Raw genomic sequence first — 13,301 nt, 5'->3', positions numbered from 1 at the left:
ATGTACCTTTGGACCTCCCCCTGCAGCAGGAGGAATAAGATGGTAGTCTGTTCATGTACCACCCTGTGGAGTACAAAATGGTGTGCTCTGTGCTTATCAGCTAAGATGTCATATGTGAAAGCAGAGCTTCCCAGAGGGGCGGCTGGCACAGAATAACCTCTGCTTGTTCACCTTGAAGTTAACTACTGAGTGTTTCTCAGTAAAATCCCTAGAGATTAGGAAGGCTGTCAATATGACTAGTACACTGGATGTCAGGAGTGCCAATGTCATGGTTGTGACTTTATATGTGTTGAAAGGTGGTATTTTTAACAGAGCATAAAACCCTCTGGCCAGCTGGAGCAGTGCTGGATTAAACCCTAGCCATGCTTGGAAACCTCACTGTTCTGTGCATTTGGTGTTGGTCCTCCTTTACACTCCTTTCTTTGGTCCTTGTCTTTCCTGAGCAAGGCACTAGATGTGTTGTTGTTCTTCTCCTGTGTGTATTCCTTGCCTGTGTCCTCTGATTTGCATTCATTGAAATAGTCTTGGGAGGGGTGACCGCTGAAGTATACATCGAGGAGTAGTCAAATTTGTCTTCAGACCTTCTCCACACCCTGATTTTCAGTCATGCTCCCCTCTACCCCCACCTCCGGAGTCAACTTTTGAGTTTGACTCCTTACTACAGCACTGAATGCATCCTCAATTCCTGCCGGTGAGGATGAAGGCTGTTTCCTAGGAGAAATTCCTGTTTTGATAATCTGATGCAGGATTTTTACTGCTCTCTAAACCAATTATTCCTGACACTTCAAAATACAGGAAAATGCCTACCTTGACACTAACGTTTAATTTGAAGATCATCTTCCATGCTGGGACTGCCAATCCAGTCCTGAAAACACTTAACAGGAATTAGAGATTGCTGTGTTACAAGCAGTGATGCATTTTTAGTATATCTGCTCTCCAGCCTATCGCTTGTGTACAGTAGTTTAGGAAAACAAAGATGCAAAGAAAACTGCTTAGTTAAAACTGAATGCTGAAGCCTGCTTCTTATTTTAGACAAGGTTATGTCTCTGTAAACCTGTAATTGTGTTAATGTGTAATTGGCATCTGTATGCATTGTTATCTTTCTCTTAATGCAGTCATTGCTAGTCTAGCCTGAAGTGCAAGCAACTCCAGTTGCTCTTGAAATCTGCATTATTTGTGAGTGGGGGTTGTATGTAGGCTTCCTACCTGACTAGTCCTGGTTTGTTCTAGAATTGGAAACAGCTGACACTGGATTTCATAAGAAACAGGAGCAAAAGGGGTAAACATCTGAACTTGTTTTTCCCACTTCACTCCCTTTATTAACTCTGAGGTTGGAACATGCAAAAAAGGGAACTGTAAATGGAATGAATTAATCTAAAACTTGTAATATAAATTGATTCTCCTTGGAGGCTGCCTGTTTCAAGAACAGCGTACACTTGGTCACATGGCTGCAGAAACATCTATGGAGTACCTGTCAAGAAAAGGGAAATGTTTCCCTTTGGGCCAGCATGCTTTGAGCAATCATGTCAGCTTGCTGTCCCCTCCAATTCTGAATGTGTTCATATCTGTTGGAAGCCCCTGCACAAGCCACTTCGACCTTTGTCAATCATGTTAGAAAGATACTTGTGAGCAATTGTTAAAGTCGTCTTTCAAAATCAAGAGGGTTTTTAGAAGCTGAAATAATTTGGTTTAAAATTTGGTGGTTTGGCTAGTGATGAATGCCTAATCTAAAAATGAATTTGTCTTTCTTATCAGTGTTTTTTCTTGACTTAAGTTACCCTGATTCAGAACTCCAGTATCAGCTCTTGTAAGCAAGTTGGAACCAAGAACAGCCTGGCTGCCTTGCAGGAAGGTGGTTGTTGGAGATCTGGCTTCTCTGAAGACTGGTGGCTAGCCAGTGTGCATGTAACCATCCATTCTAGCTGAGTGTTCAGACTTTTTGCAAAGATTGCCCTTTGCAAGAAGACAAAAAGGGCAGGATGAGGAGGGGTCCAGCAGGAACTGGGTCAGTGATGACCTTTCTGTTATAGAGGCACAGTTTTGGAACTTCTGACATCACTCTGGGCAACTGTCACCTGACTTGGGAGCTTTTGGCTTTTTCCCACTGCAAAGCAGAGTCCTCTTTCCATCCTTGAATTAGGGTCTCTGAGTGAAAGAGTATTATCTGGCATGGAATAGGCACTTTCGGGAAGAAAAGGAAAAACTAAGACTCTCAAAAGTGATTTCTTTTCTCCCATTCATACAGGAATGTAAAATATGGAGCTAATAAAAGGCACCAGCATCACACAAAGTTTAAGTCTTCAGGGCAAAATAGTTTTTTGGATGGAGGCTGCTCTGCCTTAGAAACAGTGCAGATGGGTAGGCTTAAGCTTTTGGGTAATAAATGAAGGCTTTATTAGCACGTTAGCTCTCCTTTAGAAGAGACCAATTAATGCTGGAAAGAGAAGAAGACTGGTTATTGGTAATAACTCTCCTCCAAATGTTTCCATCCTGTTTAGCCCTAATTTCTGGGGGTCAATAGGTACGATGGAGTCACCAGAAGATGTGAGGTAACGTGATTCCACTCACAGGTTCTGTCACTACTGTGGGAAAGAAAATGTAATGGCTTTATGGTCACATGGCTTGGCATGTAGCTCCATAAGTGGCTCTGTGGAGCTTTATGCAGAGAACAGGCAACAGTGCTGGCAAGAAATCCTTTTTATTTTTGAATCCCGTGCTCTGGTTGCCCATGTTTACATTGCTGCTATTGCTGTATGATGCAATGCCAGTTACTCATACGATTTGCCCTGTAAGGTAATTTAAATCAAATTAAATTGGCACTAAATGTAGAATTTTGAAATAGCTATAATGATTTGTTCTGTGTCTGAGAAGTGCTCTGTTGCTGGAAGGCCCAGCGAGATGGAGGTGTGTTCATCTGAGGTGGAATGGAAACCCAGGCTGTCCAGGACATACTTAGTGTGTGGACTTTGCAGCTCAGACATTTACCACTGTTCTTTCTATGCCGAATTCATCCTGTAAGTGAAGAGCAAGTTTCCAGGACCTTTGTTAGAGTATGCAGTTACTCTTGGTTGGGATTAGGATATCCAGAACCTGCCAATCTCTGTTGCTGTCTGTTCCTTATTCTGACATGTTCCTTGTACTACCCTTTCTTGTAAGGAGCTTCTTGCCCTAATTTACTGCAGTTGCTGCTTCATTTGAAAGGCCAGAGATACTTGGAAGATTCATACTGTCCCCTAGAGAGCTGGATCTCCCCCCTCTCTCGTACTGTGAGGCTGTTAATGTTTTAAGAAGCAGTGAAAGGCATCCTTGGAGCCAACATGACTGGATTTCTTCCCTGCCTAAAGAATGCAGAATGTTCCTTCCTAGCCAAAGGGAAATTGCGCCACACATTTGAAACAAAACAAGCAAACATGAAACAAAACAAAACCTTATTTTCTTTATCTGAGGAATGCTGGGGCTTAGGAGCTCAAAGCTACAGATTTGGCATATTGCAGCTATGAGTAGTGTCTTTTACAGTCACCAAGCAGGTTTTAAAAAGTGGGCTCATTGGGAGACAGAGGAATGTAAAAAGCAGCCGTGTCACTGCTTATCTCCATAAAGTCACTTTGTCTTCCTTCTTAAAACTAGAAACTGAGTGAATTAGAAGTGGAGAGATTGGGAGAGTGAAGAGGGGAAAAAAATATCTGGGAATAGTGGTTTGTTAGTGGTGGTTAACTATTCTGGGCATTGTGTGAGTAGCTGATAGAATTTTTAAATCATCTGGATAAAGGAAATGGGAAAGGAAGCTTGGCTCTATAATCTAGGATTAAATAATGATGCAAGTATACAGGGTAAATATGGGCTGGATAAACTGTCAGTGTCAGTCATGAAGAGTCTTGAGTGGTATGAACTTTTTCTTTTATAAAGTCCCTTGCACTGCGTAAAGTTCAAGACCTGCTTTGACTTGCCTTTTTCCCCTATTGCAAAAGGTGGCAATAACATCTGCAATTCGCTGAACCTGGGGCAGGTACAGTAATGTTGCTGAAATGAAAGTTCTGATGGCCCCACAGAAGGCAAAGCCTGGGCTGAGTTTGTTTTACACTTACTATGTTACATGTAGACATGACTCTTGTATGGTGTTGCGAAAAGCTTTGGCCAATGAGTCTGTAGCCTACAAGAAAACACTGAAGTAATTTGAGGAACCCAAGATGAACAATTTAAAATTCCTGTCAATTAAACATCTAGAATTGGGTTCCTTTTTGTGGGTTTAACTGTGAGAGACAGGCTTAAAGGCAGGCTTCGTTGCAGGGAAATTCTCTGCTGCAATTGTGGGCAACTTGGCCCATTCTGTGGTGCTCTTTCTGCTGTTTCCATGGGTCTTACCTCTAGAAAATGTTAATGCAGCCAGTAGACTAAGCAATTTGAATCAGTAATGAGCCATTAGTCTGACTCAGTAATTACACTAAGCAGTAAAGGGTGAATGTTCTCCTCGGGCAAACCCAAGTGGAGGATGGCTTGTGCTGATGTAGATAAATGGAACCGTTTGTACATGGAGACCTGGAAGCTTTGTCTGCTGGTGGTAAGAAGTCAGGTGCAGCTGGCACTAATTCACCTGCTGTCAGCTTGCAGGGAGGGGAGCATGCTGCCTCCACAGGTGTTAGTACATTAGCCTATGTCTCAGAATACAGATAATATCTTGACAAAATCATCAAGTTGAAGTGTGACCAAAACCTGAGACTGGGACTTTGGTTTTTGTCTTCTCTAGTTCTTTCTGGAGTTAACCGGGTACTGATCAAATCTGAAACAGAGCTGTACTGTTACACAAACCAAGCCTCAAGTGCCCAGTTCTTCCTGCCTCTCCAACCTTATAAATACTGAGAAAAAGCTGTCGTATTTTTAGCAGCTTGTGGAGGGTACAGGAAAGATAGAGAAATATTGTTTGGCCTTTGTCAGTAAGGTGTAAGAAATATAAATTTACTGGGGCAGTATGTCTTCAAGTGATGGTTCTAGCTGGTGAGCATCATTTTATGATTAATTTCTTGCAGAACGTTAGGAGGTACTAAGCCCACAGTGCTACCCAAAAAATTCTTCTGCATCTGTTATGTACTTATTTTAAAATAAATAATATACTAGTTTATAAGTCTGGATGAGGGACTATTTCCATGCAAAAATTACTTTCTGAACTGTTTAACTTTGTCACGTAGTATTCCTAGACTAGCGCTGACAAGTGTCTGTCAGGTCTTTTCTGGGTAAAATATACACATGTACACGAAGTGTGCACATACGCTTTGATGCTTCTGGACAGAGCTGTGTGTATAGTGTTGCTATGTGGAAAGTCAGACTGTGCTATGCATATATAATAAGTCTGCTTCCTGAAAGCAGCAGATTTGCCGTGCTCCAAGTCCTCTGGGTGTGCAAAAGCTTCGTTGTCCCACCACATGCTGATGGTGACAGCTTCGCAGTCTGTCCTGATAAAATTTAACAGGGGGCAGGAAATCATCTCTGGGAGAAACATGATTGTGTGCTGCTTTTCATGAAACTGGGATAAAAACTCAGGTGACTGAGAAGTAACTGGGAGAGATTAATGCAACAAAACCACTGTCCTGCAAAAGCCTGAGTGGTCCGTGAATTAAAAAAAATGCTGTTGATGGGATTTGTAGCACGTAGGATTTTGGTTAGCTCATATTTATATTTCCAAGCAAACTTAGTGGTGGAATTGAAGTTTGCTTCTGTACTATAAAAATATCATTACTTCAAACTGGAGAACTTACTGATTATAGATATTCAGAACTCTGGTTCCTATTGCTAATCCTATACTGTACATAATCTACAAAATTGTTTATTAAATTCCAGTTAAATGTAACTGTAGGAAGCAAGTGATTTTCACAGGTATGGCAGATTGTAGTTTGCCATTATTTACAGATTTTGTAAGACAGAGAGAACCCAGCTTTTAGTCAGGGCTTGTGATCATTTTTTGTGAGAACAGAGGAATGTAATTTTACAAAACTGCGTATACTGAGTCACTTTTCCAGAGTAGTGCAGTATTGTAAGAAACACTTAGAGATAGTCATAAATCAAACAGATTTTAGAAATATTAAGGTCTAGAAGAAAAATTCAACCCCAAATTTGCTACATAAACAGTACAATTAAGACCAATCCTTTTGGGTCCCCTCATCACTGACTTGTCTGAAATTGTTTAGTTTTCATTAAGACTTTTTTTTTGTGGGCCTCAGAACATATGTATCAAATTTGAGACTGAAGAAAGTTTCATTGGCAAGTTTCAGCAGAAGGCAAATTCTGTTTTAAGGTATATTTTGTTTGATATAATGCAAGAATTCTGCTTTCATCTATAAAGCAACAGTTCTAATCGGTAGGTTAGTCTATATAATATGACTTAATAAAATTGTAGTTTACAAGTGTTATTATAGCAATCTACAGACTACTCATGTCTGTAATGACTTAAGGACAGCTGTAAAGGTTTTTAAATGATTAAGTCATAGTATTGAGCAGCCTGGTGAGTAAATCTAATAAGCAGGCTAACAATTGATTAAGCCACATCTGTTAAGGTATTATTAACTGTTTATGTGCTATACACGGATTTCTGGTGTCTGACCAATTACAGCGTGCAGAGAAATGGAATTGTTCTGGGGGTCTGTGGGTTGTTTTTGTCATTTAAATACTTTGTAGCTATGTGGCCTCAACACCTTTTCTTTTTTAAAGAGTTGTTAAAATTCTTCCCATGCTCTTTGAGTGTCTAGATCAGCATGCCAAGATGTTATACTATTACACTATGTATTTCTTTAGATCTTTTAAAACAGCATCATTATAACTTTGAAATTAATAGTCCTAGTAGACTTCCTGTCTTCTGTAGCTGTTTCTTAAAAATAAACCCGAGGATGAATTGGAGAAATTGCTGGGTTTGCAGTTAAGTGAAGCTAGAAGTTGTTTTCTTGTAGCAGCCTAACATGACCCTATTTTGTTTGAGTATTTGCATCCTGCAGAAGAATCTAGGCATCTTAATGTTTTTGTGTCATTTTCTTTCAAATCAGCATAATGCACCAGGAAACATACTTTGTCCTGGGTGCAGGGGTTCAGTTGAGGGATTGGAAGTACTTTCCTTTCAAGTCCTTTGCTCTGTGAGCTCTGCCAGGATTTCTCTGTAAGAGAGAAACTGTAAAATTGTGATGGGAAAGCTTGAACGCATACAGAGCGTGTGTGCTGGTAAGTAAGGTAGGGGGGAAGCTGAAGAGGCAACCACGATGTTTGTTTGAGTTCCTGAGACCACACCTATGGGAATCAAAGCTACTTTAGAACAGATCTAGCTGGAATAATGGCTTGCCTCCATACAGTCATCTGGGTTTTTGTTTTATGTTGACAGCAAGGGACATGTATTGCAGAATGCTTTGATGAATGCTAGGGACTGGAGAAGTTTTCCTGACAGACTGAATTACTGTGCGCTATGTCTGTCTTTTATTAGATGTCGCTGTGCTCAGATGCTGATGAGACTTTTAGGTGCTGCAGCAAAGCAGTTTGCAAGTGTAAGGACTTGACAAGTTTCATCTTGACTATTCAGCTGCTCACAAATATGCCTTTAAATGATGATAGTTCTTAAGATCAATTGTCTTGGGCTCGTTTTGAACAGTCAATCTGTAGATGTCTGGCAGTCTATAAGGCATCTTTGAGGAATGACCTTCCTCCTTTTAAAATAAAAATACTTTTATTTTGAGAATGTGGTGTCACTTGTACATTGTATATATTTTTGAGACGTGCTTTGTTTTATACATACAGATTTCTTTGTGAAGCACATTAGATCCTTTGGAGGTCCTTCCAGCACTACTCTGTTACCCTGCCTATTCCTTCATGTAGGAAAACTATTCTTCAATTCCATAATCAAATACAAAAAAATCCTTTAGACTAAATCCAGATCCTGGGGTGAACTAGCTGGGGCAATATAGTTAGAGAGCAGAGTTGTGCTCACTCACTAAAGCCCTGAACCTCTACTCTGATTCTGGGGGGGGGGGGGGGGGGGGGGGGGGGGAACCTACAGAAACAAGCAGTGAAAAAAATACAGTTAGTTTTTTTTCCCCTTTCCCTCATTTGCACACATGCACTACAGACGTAGCAGCGAGGTATCCATTCTCTTTGCCTGTGAGGAAATGAAAAGGCGTATTGTAAGCCCAGGACTAGTCTGGTTGTCAGCCAGGAATTAGTCCTCTAAAGGAGAAAGGGAGAGGGGCTGGTGAGAGAAGAGGCTGGGCAGGAGGAGGGGGGAGCTGGAAGGGGAAAGTACACTTTGAGGTAGGTTCAATGCATGTGGCTTGGGGTGGAAGGGGTCTTATGCTTCCTCAGCATGCAGGTGTCGTAAGAAAGGAAGGGAGCTTGTGTTCTTATACATGGCCATGTGTCTGGGGGAGCAGGGTCAAAAATTTAGACTATTTACTTAATCCCTTGGAATGGCTTTTTTCTCTTCTGTTTTCTTTTTGTGTTTAACAGACTGCTTTACAGGGGACACGTGTGGTAATTAACACATGCAGCTGTAGGGCTTCAGCCATATGTCTGAATTTCAAATGGCCATTGATCTGGGAAATTTGCTGCCGTCTCCACCCCCCACTTACAGGCCATACTCCTTGAAGATGTGGGGGAGTTTATAGAGTCTTTACCTTGAAGAGACCAGAGCTGGAAGGAGAGGAGTGAAAGGGAAAGTGTGTGATGTTGCGGAGACAGGGAAGAGAGATGGTGAAATTCCAATCACACCCTTCCTGCCCCTTGCCCCAGGCCACCATATATTTCAGGTAGCTTCTAAAACATTCCCAAAGCTAGGGATCTGATCATTACTCATATGAAGCTTGCATAACATAACAATTGTTAATTTTTTTCCTTGTTCAGCAAAGCAGTCTAATATCAGAATCAAATATCCTTGTGGGATTTTTCAGATGTGCTCCCCTTTCTACAACTGCAAGTATCTGGCCTTTTACACAGCCTAGAAGCAGCAAGGTGGAGTTGATTGTGGACTCTGAGCAGCTTTTTGGGAGAGGTAGTCAAGGATGGTGTGTGTGTGTTGAGGGGGAAACAGGGAATACTTCACATCAAAGCAGAGGCTTCTGGAAGAAGACGACGTGATATTGTAGGTAGAATCAAATGAGAGAGGCTAAACTAAACAGTCCTACGGTGGTTGTTGCTTTTGCCAGCAGTGACCAGGCAGCTGTTGACAATGCTATAGAACTTCCTGCAAACTTCTCTCCAAGTCTGGGATGATGTCAGGTGCCAAAATCTTGCTTTGAGATATGGTGTCTTAAGTGAAATATTTCTTTGTGTGGAAACTTTTTTGCTCCCTGTTTTATTTCAAATGTCACTCAAGGCAGTGAGCCAAATGGAAGATGGTTCAAAATTAAGATACTGTGGTTTAAAATCCTGCAGTATCTATCATACTTCTAGTGCTTACAGGGTAAGATAAAAATGTATGTTTCCACCAAGTAGGAAGCTATAAAAAAAGTAAGGCTCTCTTCCTCCACTTCTCCTTCCATCTATTTTTAAGCTTTCTCAGTGCTGGCTATTGCTGATTCCTTGATCTCATCACTCCAGAGTCTAAGTAACACTGACACTTTGAAGTTTGTTTCTGCTCTGGAAACCCCCCCCCAACAAACATTCCTAATAATGTGAACCCCAACTCTTGCTGAAGGGGGACTGTGATTTACCCAGCCCTTATAATATTGCTGCTGTGTTTTCCTGTGTTCTGCCTGTCCTCTCCGCTTCCCCTGTGAAGCTTAGTGCCAGGGTTGTCTGGAGCAGCCACGTACCACACTGCCTCTTCTGACTTGCCTCACTTTTCTCCCTTTTTTACTATGGGCTCTGCTTCTTCTTGGGACAAGATGTCATGCAAATCCGCAGAAGGGATTTTAGGCCCTTTTCCAAATAATTTCATTGTAACCAATATTGATATGCACTTAGATACAACTTTTGTTACACAGATGCAGGGCCTAATTCTTCTTTATTCACTGTTTATTACAGCTGTTTTATTTCCTTTCAATTGCTTATCTCCCTGAAGAATAAGGTTATTCCTATTCTTCCTCTACTTTTCATTACCTTGATTCTTTCCTCTAGAGCAAAAGGGAAGTGCTGGATTTACAGCCGTATAGTTGCTGGCTTGCATTTACCACAGCAAGGCTTTTCTACACCAGTTGACCTGTGAAGGTATCTGCTGGTCAAAATGAGCCTTGGAGGCTCAGTCTTGAAACTGAGTGCCATGCCCACAGCCAGCTGCCATTGTCCACTAGGAAATATGTCATGATTTTTCAGCAAGCATCAAGTAGTCACAATTTTTGGTAACAGGTAGTTTTTGATGCTATGTGTTATGTCCAGTCCCAAAAGTCCCATCCAGAACCCCTTGGTTCCTTTAGCTACCCTCTGTTTCAAATTGAGTATGTGTGTCTGTATCAGTAGGGGGATATTTGACTTTTGAAGGACAACTACGCACGCAGCTGAATGAAAAATATTCTCTACTTCTATAGGGAGCCTCCTTCTGCAACCTATATGAGTTTTTCAGGTTTGAAGGTATTCCAATAGCCTTCCAGTGTATCGTTGTAGCTGAATTTTTTTATGCCACTGAAATTACTGCTAATACATAAGGAAAATAGCCATGCTCAGTGGTGGTCACAGGTCCTCATCTTTAACTGTGCAGAACATTGCTAGAAGCTGTGAAACATTAGTCTGCTACGATATGCAGGTGGTGGTCCTGCCTGAAAACTACCAGATGACCAAAGCAGAGCCTGGAAACTGAGCTGGGGCTCTGAGCTTTGCTTCACTTCTCATTCTTCAACAAGTAGTTCAATGAGTGTTTTGGTTTTTTAACCATGTTTGTGTGGCTGGTGAGGATGGGCTCACAGCTCGTGTGCTGTAAAATACTGTGTTCTGAAATTATCTGCTGTGAAATAAACAGGTTTATGTGTAAATGTATGGCGTTTGTGTAGTGTTTCTAGGCAAGCTGTACAGTGGGGCCAATGGACTTCAGGCTAAAGAGGGATTTTAGTGTTGTCCCTGCTGCTATCTGAACAATACAAAGGAGGATGGACTCTGACACTGGAATTTGGAATACGCTCATTTTTCCAGATAAAAGTATTGCATAGTTTATACAGAAATGACTTTTTGATTATTATCTCAGCAGGGTGGCAAGAACAGCAGTAGGATAGAAAGGATGCAGCAATACCAGAGAAATACTACCTTATTCCAAAGAATGATGACACTTTATCTATGAGGGGGGGGAGAAACTCTGTTCAAAGGGAGAAATGGTCAAATCTGGTACAGTGGAAATGGTAGATTAACAAAAATGTGTGACTTGCCATCTTAGCAGCTCCCTCAAGAGTCTTTTAAAGGATGATAAGCAGGTTCTTATAAGCTTTTTCCCTTTTTTTTTTTCTTCTTTTTCTTTCTTTCTTTCTTTCTTTCTTCTCCTGGCAATTTGAGCCACTCTGGGAGTGAATTAAAGGTTTTGACTTAAGACGAATAAAACCATTGTCAAGCTAGTTGCCATTCTCTTTGGGGCAGGGACATAACTAAAGTTAGGTCAGGACTGATGACAACAGCATGTATTTCTAAGTCATACAGCACCGTGTGATTTCTGTCTGGCTTCACGAATGAAACTGCGGTGGGGATTGTTTGGGGTAGGTGGGAATAACAAGCCTCTGAAGATGGGGTGGGGGGGATGGGGAGCGGACATGACAATGCCCTCAGCTTAAGAGTGATTCCACTTTGATGAAAATAAAGCTTTTTGTGCAACTTTAAACTGCAGATGATCTCAAACTAACCTGACCTTTACTACCTGCTTCTCCTTTTTAGCAAATAAAGTTCAAATCTGGCCTTGGGCGTTTATTTTCCTATTACTTCCACATCTTTGAAGAGACCAGTCTTGCCTTTTGGTTAGGAATTTAACTGTGGAGCCTGAAAACTGTAAAACTGCATAAGGCAAACCTATGCGTAGTTACAGGTCTTCTCCATCCAACATCTTCCTTGCAATAGAGATGCTCTATTAACAAAACTGAAATCAAATCATCTGCTTCTGTGCCCATCTCTTATGGAAAAATTGCTTTGATAAAAAAAGATGATCTTTGTGTTGGACTTCAGCCCAAAAATGAACTGAAAAGTCTAGTTGAGTTCAAAACAGCAGAACTGTGTGCAGGTTCCCTGTTTGGAATTACTGCTGTATCCGGGCTACTTGGGAGATACTGCTGTTTCTTGTCCAAAACTCCAAGCCTGCAGAATTGGTTAAGAGTGCAGTTTACTGTTCACAATTTAGAGAGAAACTGGCTGAAAACCAAGAATTGTTATTTCACAGGTTTCAAGGTTTTGAACCTCTCATTTATTACTTGCTAGAACAAAAGAGAGTTCTCATAAAGTTGTGGCTCCCTGCTGCCCTCCCAAATTAGTTGATAGCACTATAGTTGGGAACTTAGCTTAAGAAAGGGGAGAGCAAAGCGTGAGTCTCAAGTTTGAATTAGGCGAGTGCTTTAATTATTTTAAGGTTCTCACTTTGTCTTCTGTTTGGAAACATGCCTATATACCTGAGGAAAAATACTTGAAATGCTAGATTTCTATAAGTGGGTGAAAGCAACAACTTTTAACAAGTACTCAAGCAAATTTACGTCACTAGACAGTTCACAACCAGCTTAGTTTAATTCTCTGAACCTTCGAGCTTCTACTTGTCCCTAGAATAACATCTATGTCTCTGCATTAGCACCAAAATCTGTAAGAGTTTTGCCATCGAGGTGGTAAATCATAATGGTTTAATTTTCAGATGCGTTTTCTTCCATACTGCAGTACTAGGAAGGCTTTTTTTTTCTTTTTTTTTTCTTTTTTTTTTTTCCTCCCACAGAACAGTTTGCATAACTTACAGAAGTGAGTCAGGTATTTAAGCGGTAATTACCATAGGGCTTGGTTCAACCTGCAAAGTTCAAATCTGAATCTGGATCTGAACTTTCCCAGAGGCAGGGGGTGTGTTTGGACATTGTGTGGGTTTGACCTATTATAGTTTGCGCTCTGAAATGCAGGCCCAGATGTGGACTGGGCTTCTGTATCTTCCCAAGTATGAGACATTCAGGGCCACTTGTTTTGTTTAAACTGCCTCTTTTCAAATGATACATAATTGAAATAATATAAAACTGGATCTCATTTTGGGGAAGGTGTCTACAGCATTGTGTCTGAAGGGTAATATCTTGCTGTGCCTTTATTTTTGAAAAGGAGCTGTTTGAGAGCTACGAAGAATGAAAAGTTAGAGGGCTGGTTTGCTTTGGCTAATTGCTGTAGAAGTACCTTGAGAATATAAGCAGTAA

The 13,301-nt window shown here is 41.0% G+C and overlaps 1 protein-coding gene across 1 annotated transcript in view; it reads left to right on the top strand.

Moving 5' to 3' along the window:
* The window catches only part of SMOC1 (SPARC related modular calcium binding 1), a 134,251-nt gene that overhangs the window by 65,248 nt on the left and 55,702 nt on the right, over nt 1-13,301 (top strand).

The sequence above is a fragment of the Falco naumanni genome, chromosome 7, assembly GCF_017639655.2.
Source record: "Falco naumanni isolate bFalNau1 chromosome 7, bFalNau1.pat, whole genome shotgun sequence".
Classification (NCBI taxonomy): domain Eukaryota; kingdom Metazoa; phylum Chordata; class Aves; order Falconiformes; family Falconidae; genus Falco; species Falco naumanni.
Note: the sequence above shows the minus strand (reverse complement) of the source record. Positions and strands in the feature narration are given on the sequence as shown.